Source organism: Gavia stellata, unplaced genomic scaffold (assembly GCF_030936135.1).
Source record: "Gavia stellata isolate bGavSte3 unplaced genomic scaffold, bGavSte3.hap2 HAP2_SCAFFOLD_74, whole genome shotgun sequence".
NCBI lineage: Eukaryota > Metazoa > Chordata > Aves > Gaviiformes > Gaviidae > Gavia > Gavia stellata.
Window position 1 is genome coordinate 129,896 of NW_026776725.1, and position 7,154 is coordinate 137,049.

The following is a 7,154-nucleotide window of genomic DNA, read 5'->3' on the forward strand; positions in this document are numbered from 1 at the left end:
AACTGTGCCCTTTCAATACGTTGGACTATTCCTACCACATATTGTGAATCAGATACAATATTCAGAGGGGTCAGAGGCCATTCTCTAAATGCCATAGTAATGGCATGCAGCTCAACCACTTGAGGTGAACCTTCAATTTGTTCTATTTTGTGGTGCCATTGGCCTTCCTTTTCCCAGGTGATCACTGCTTTTCCTGTTTTTCCTGATCCATCGGTGAATACCATTTGCCCTATTACAGGGTGCCACTGATACAGCGGTATATTCTCGATTTTTACATTATTATAAAAAGTGAACATTTTATGAGGGGGGTGATGAGTGTCAATTTGCCCATCAAACCCCGCTAGAGCCATTTGAAGTTCCAGGCTGTGTTGTAAACACCAGGTAAGATAGTCTTTCATGACAGGGAGAACCATGAGACCGGGCTCTCTTCCTGCCATTTCTAAGATTCTTCCTCGGCCCCTTCTTATCAAGGTGGCAAACATCTCAATGCGAGTGGGAAGAGTCTTTGTAGGTTGATGCCACAAAAACACCCATTCCAAGATTATGAGGGGGTCCTTTTCTTTGGCATGCCATTGTCCGATAATAGCTAAAGGCTGTTGTTCCTGGTTACAAATGTATAATTGTATCGGTAGTCCTTCAGCTCACCGACGACATTGTTGCATGGAAAGCCTTTCATTTACAACTCTTAGTGCAGCTCTCGCTTCTGCAGTCCAATGGCGAGGAGCGTTAATGTCGGTGTCCCCTTTTAACAATTCAAACAGCGGCGCCAGGGTGCGATTATCAATGCCGCATTGTGTTCTGATCCAATTTATATTTCCCAGCAGTTTTTGCACGTCATTCAGCGTTTTTATGTCTGCCGAAATGGTCACATTTTGTGGTTGAATGCTTTGTTGTAAGATCTTCCATCCAAGGTATTTCCAGGGTGCCTCCATTTGGATCTTTTCTGGTGCAATTTGGAGCCCCCGGCTTTGCAACGCACGCTTCAGGATAGGTAATGCTTCTTGGACCGTGTCCTTTGCAGGCCCTGCGATTAAAATGTAATCCATACAATGATAAATACAGAGTTCTGAAAATCTGAGCCGCACAGGTCGTATGGCCTCGGCCACATATGCTTGGCAGATTGTTGGAGAACTTTTCATCCCCTGGGGCAAAACGGTCCAATCATATCAGTCCATTGGTTCACCCCGATTGACTTTCGGAACCGAAAACGCGAAACGAGGACCGTCTGCAGGGCGTGAAGGAATGGTAAAAAAACAATCCTTCAAGTCTATTATGACTATGTCCCAATTCCGCAGTATCATGGTCGGTGAGGGGAGTCCATGTTGAAGCGCCCCCATTTCTTCCATTGCGTCGTTTATCTGTCTCAAATTGTGTAGCATTCGCCATTTCCCACTTTTCTTTCTAATGACAAATACAGGAGAATTCCAGGGGCTGGTTGTAGGGGTAATATGTCCCTGTTGAAGCTGCTCTTCAACTAGAGCTTGCAGTGCGGCGACCTTTTCCCTAGAGAGCGGCCATTGATCTACCCAGACAGGTGTTTCTCTTTTCCAGATAAGTTTCATTGTCGGTCGCTCATCAATGGCCGCTAGCGAAAATTTTCGGGATAGTTCAAGGTAAAACCACACTGAGACATCACATCCCTCCCCAATAGGCTCATGGGTAGGTTAGTGACATATGGTCGTACAGTAAATGTGGATCCTTCTTGAGTTTTAATGCTGAGCAAGTTGGCGCTTTGAAAGGTGCTCGATACGCCACCGACCCCAATTAATCCTCCGGTTGGGGCGGTCAATGGCCAGCTGCGCGGCCAGTCCTTGAGGGCTAGTATGGTCACATCTGCTCCGGTATCCATTAACACTTGCAGTTGAGTACAGGAGGGATTAACATGTGAGCTGTGTAATGTCACGGTGAGCGTGGGTCTTGCAGTAACGATCTCTGCGGCCCAAAAAATCATGGGGGATCCTGTGGACACAAATGCCGTGTCACGCCATATGCAGGCATCGGTTTGTGGGACTATAGCTTTAAATAGGATCAACTGGGCAATCCTAGTTCCTTTGGGTACAAATACTGGAGGGGAAGGAGTCCAAACCATCGCTTGAATTTGGCCTTCATAATCGGAGTCAATTACTCCAGGCAAAACAAAAAGGCCCGTCAAAGTAGTGCTAGATCTTCCTAATAGTAGGGCGCTGTGCCCTTGCCCAGGGGGCCCCTTCACATTCAACGGGATCTTCTGCACGTGAGATCCCCAAAGGGTGACATCGGCTACTGTGGAGACATCCAGTCCGGCACTCCCTCTGGTCTTGGCAGAGAGGGCGTCCACGGTGGTGATGTCTGCGGAGCTGTTGCTGCTGTTGTTTGTGTCGGGCCTCCGGCCACCATCACCCTTGACCGGAAACCCTGTGCAGGCCCTCCTCTCAGCCCAGGGGGTGGTGGAACTTGTGTAATCGCGCGGCCCCGCCCCGCCTCCTGTTTCCCTGCCGCGCTGGCAGGGGCTGTCCTTCTGCGTTGTATTTTGAGTGACACTGGTTGGCCTAGTGCCACCCTTTTCCACATCGGGAACATAAGGTGGGGGGATTGGTAGTCGCGACCCGGCTGTTGTTCGGCCCCTGCTGCGGGCAGTCAGCAGCCAGATGTCCTGCGGCATGGCATCGATAACATCGCCTTTCCCCATCGGTACTCCTCCCGATTTTGAGGGCAGCCGCGAACGCTTCCGCCAGTGCAGCAGTGTTAAGTTCAATAGATCCGACGTGATTACATGCTTCTATCATGTGTACTAAGGTGGCGTTGACAGGCAAAGCCTTCAGCAACTTTTTTTTTTTTTTTTTCCCCCGCATCGTTTATCCGGAAGGTAACTTGCTGAGTTATTTCAAGTTAAAGGCCACCTCGGCAGCGGTGGTGTCTCCCCTGGATGCCGCCTCCCAAACCGTCTCCCCTGCCTGCTCCCAAGTTTTCACGTCAAATACTGCAAACACGGTAGAGGGAGCTTCATTCTTTTGTAAAAACTTTAACAATAATTTTATCTTGAATGCATCATACTTCAACATCGTCTTTTCGCTAGGAGCTACATTAACAACTTCTCTATAGCCTCTTCCTTGGCTGATATGTTAGCTCCCATGATTTCTGCCCACCTACTCACCTGTCATTTGAGGTGATGTCCCGGGATTAAAGCCGCAGTCCTGCTGTCAGTTGATACGTTCAGCTGGGGTTCCCTGCAGACGCTTCCTGCCACGTTACCACATCTGTATCGGGGTCATCATTTGAGGGAATGAAAAAAGGACTCCATAGTCGATGGTAAAAGGAGACGTTTATTGTGTTCCAACATTTCCTTTTATACCTCCTCAACTGATCATACGTGATGCAAGCGCGATGCATGCGCCTCTTCTACTTCTTTAATTGGCTTATAGCTGTTATCAAGCAATATTTCATTGCCTGTGGCTACGCAGGCTATTTACTCCTTTTCCTCCTGGCTTTCTTCCAATGACCTTAGTTTATAGACGTGTTTATCAGCGCAAGGTGACTACTGGCGTACTGATCTCCTACAGGTCCTCTTCCGCCGGGCTGCTTTCCAGCCACTCGTCCTCAAGCCTGTAGCGTTGCACAGGGTTGTTGCGACCCAAGTGTAGGACTCGGCACTTGGCCTTGTTGAACCTCATACAACTGGCCTCGGCCCATCCACCCAGCCTGTCCAGCTCCCTCTGAAGAGCCTTCCTACCCTCCAGCAGATCAACACACCCGCCCAACTTGGTGTCGCCTGCAAACTTACTGAGGGTGCGCTCGATCCTCTTGTCCAGGTCCTTGATAAAGGTATTAAACAAGACCGGCCCAAGTACCGAGCCCTGGGGAACACCACTTGTGACCGGCCGCCAACCGGATTTAACTCCATTCACCACAACCCTTTGGGCCTGGCCATCCAGCCAGTTTTTCACCCAGCAAAGAGTACGCCCGTCCAAGCCGTGAGCAGCCAGTTTCTCCAGGACAATGCTGTGGGAAACGGTGTCAATGGCTTTACTAAATTCTAAGTAGACTATATCCACAGGCTTTCCCTCGTCCGCTAAACGGGTCACTTTGTCACAGAAGGAGATCAGGTTAGTCAGGCAGGACCTGCCTTTCATAAAGCCATGCTGACTGGGCCTGATGGGCTGGTTGTCCTCTACATGCCGCGCGATGGCACTCAAGATGATCCGCTCCATAATCTTCCCCGACACCGAGGTCAGGCTGAGAGGCCTGTAGTTCCCCGGATCGTCTGGCCGGCCCTTCTTGAAGACGGGCATCACATTTGCTAACCTTCGGTCCGCTGGGACCTCCCCGGTTAGCCAGGACTGCTGGTAGATGACGGGAAGTGGCTTGGTGAGCGCTTCCGCCAGCTCCCTCAGTGCCCGTGGGTGGATCCCATCCCATCCCATCCCATCGACTTGTGGGTGTCTAGAGTGGTGTAGCAGGTCGCTAGCCATTTCTCCTTGGATTGTGGGGGCTTCATTCTGCTCCCCGCCCCTATCTTCCAGCTCAGGGGGCTGGGTAGCTGGAGGACAACTGGTCTTACTCTGAAAGACTGAGGCAAAGGCGGCATGAAGTACCTCAGCCTTTTCGTCATCCTTTGTCACTATGTTTCCCCCCGCGTCCGGTAAAGGGTGAAGAGTCTCCTTAGGCCTCCTTTTGTCGCTAATGTATTTAGAGAAACATTTTTGGTTGTCTTTTATGGCAGTCGCCAGGTTAAGGTCTAGTTGGGCTTTGGCCCTTCTGATTTTCTCGCTGCAAAACCTCACAACATCCTTGTAGTCCTCCTGAGTTGCCTGCCCCTTCTTCAAAGGTCATAAACTCTCTCTTTTTTCCTGAGTTCCATCCAAAGCTCTCTGTTCAACCAGGCCGCTCTTCTTCCCTGCCGGCTCGTATTGCGGCACATGGGGACGGCCTGCTCCTGCGCCTTTAAGACTTCCTTCTTGAAGAGTGTGCCGCCTTCCTGGACTCCTTTGCCTTTCAGGACTGCCTGCCAAGGGACTCTGTCCACCAGGCTCCTAAAGAGGCCAAAGCCAGCCCACCGGCAGTCCAAGGTAGCACTTCTGCTCACCCCCCTCCTTTCTGCTCATGAATCGAAAACCTTCTCATTTCCTCATTGCTATGCCCGAGGTGGCCCCCCACCGTCGCATCCCCCACCAGTCCTTCTCGTTTCACAAAGAACAGGTCCAGCGGGGCGCCTTCCCTCGTTGGCTCACTCGCCAGCTGTGTCAGGAAGTTCTCTTCCACACACTCCAGGAACCTCCTAGGCTCTTTCCTCTCGGCCGCATTGTATTTCCAGCAGACATCTGGCAAGTTGAAGTCCCCCACGAGAACAAGGGCTAGTGATCGTGAGACTCCTCCAGGCTGCTTAGCCTGCAAGACCGTGCACACATACGTCACTGGCATGAATGGCAGACCAGATTAACGTCGACGGAGCGGTACATTCACCGGCACCCGCTTAACACAGGAAGCACAACCCAGTCCTTGTCTCCCTCTCCAGCTGATCAGGACTGATGTTCAGTAGTGAAACACACACACACACCCCACTCCCTAGATTTGCAAGCACAGCATGTTCATGGGTGCCTTAAAGACCAGCAAGGGAACTAAGTTCAATTAAAATCTGTGGCTGGATGTCAAACTACTTACCCAGTGATTGGCCCAGACCTTGGGTCTTTCCAGACCTGTATCTCCTCTCGCGCGTGAACTAGTCCAGCTTCAAGCTCAAGAGCGACTTGCACCCGCACCCAGCACTCCCACCAGCAGCTGGCCCTAGACACTCGGTGTCTCCAACCGCTGGCTCCCTATGACCGGAGTTCCCTTCTGCCATTGCTAGCAGCCAGGCCCCTGGACCCACCCCCACACTGGGTACAGAGTGAGGCCACACAGAAAAGGATTTGGGAGCGCTCTCAGAAAGAAGGTAGGACGGACTGTGGGGATTAGGCGCAGGGCTGAGTCAAAGAAGCAAACAAGTTGTCTTAAGCGCGACTAGCTCCTGGGTTCCCCTCCCCCACCCCCTTCTCTCCATTTTCTGTGCTTATACATCCCCCTCATCTTCCTCAACTCCTCCTTCTCTGCCCTTGCCTCCTCCCAAACAAGGGACCTAGTCCCGCTTGGTTTTCCCCCCTTGCTCCCAGGTTTGCTACATCTGTGAACGGATTTGGTGTTGCAGGTGTTCTTAGCTAGGTCACCTCGGACTTCCACAGCATTACTGATGGATGGGGTTTCCTGGGTACTGCTGGCCCTGCCAGATTCCTCTCCCCAAAATGAGCCCAACTCTCCCTTCAATTATCTGTGAAGTGGGGCCACCTCTCACATCAATCCCCCTTAGCTACCCGTGAAATCTGGCTCTTCCTCGTGGCACTCTAACTCCTGTCAGCTGCTCAGTCTGTTCGCTACGGTCAGCAATTTCTCTTGTCACGCTCAGGAGTTTCGCACAGGCCGTTCAGTGAGCTAAGGCTTACGCCAGGCCCTAGTCGTCAGCTTGTGTGCCTTAATGCACACCCCCAGTCATCTGCATCTCCCATCATTTTTTTCCTGTCCTCGTTCTAGCCTCAGCGTGCCAGTCTTCTCCATCTCACGGTGGCTCTGAGCACCCTCCTCTCTGACCGGGCACGGTTTCAGCCCTTTTGAGTGGCTCTTTCCCTTTGTGCCCTACTTGACTGCCTGCAGCCTCCTTTTGCAGGCGCCAGGTGTGGAAGTCCTTGCCTCGCACAGGAGACTGAATCGGACTGAAGCATGGTTAGCTGTGAAAATTGGCAACTTTATTGGAAGACCTGAGTCAGCTTCAGCACCTGCGTGCACTCGGAGGAGCGTGGGCGGGACAGAGCAGGCCTTTGGCACTGAGGCTGCCTTTGGGTCAGCAGGCAGCGTCCCAGAAGGAAATGGCGGTGGAACGCTGCCGGCTGCACTGGATCCTGTCCATCGTGCTGCTCAGGCCTTTGTCCCCCTTAGGAACTGCAGGAGCTCCTGCACCCGAGTAAAGAATTGCACCAGCTTCTCGAGTGGAAATGGGCAGGGTGGAAACCTGCCCAATTCCGTTGGTATCGGCCTTGGCCTCTGAAAGGGGCTTGAGGTGAAGACTGGCTGTGGCATTGGAGTAGCTGTTACTGCTGAGCGCAGTCCCATCTGTGCCAGGATCCAGCCGTAAAAGTGCTGCGTGGAGG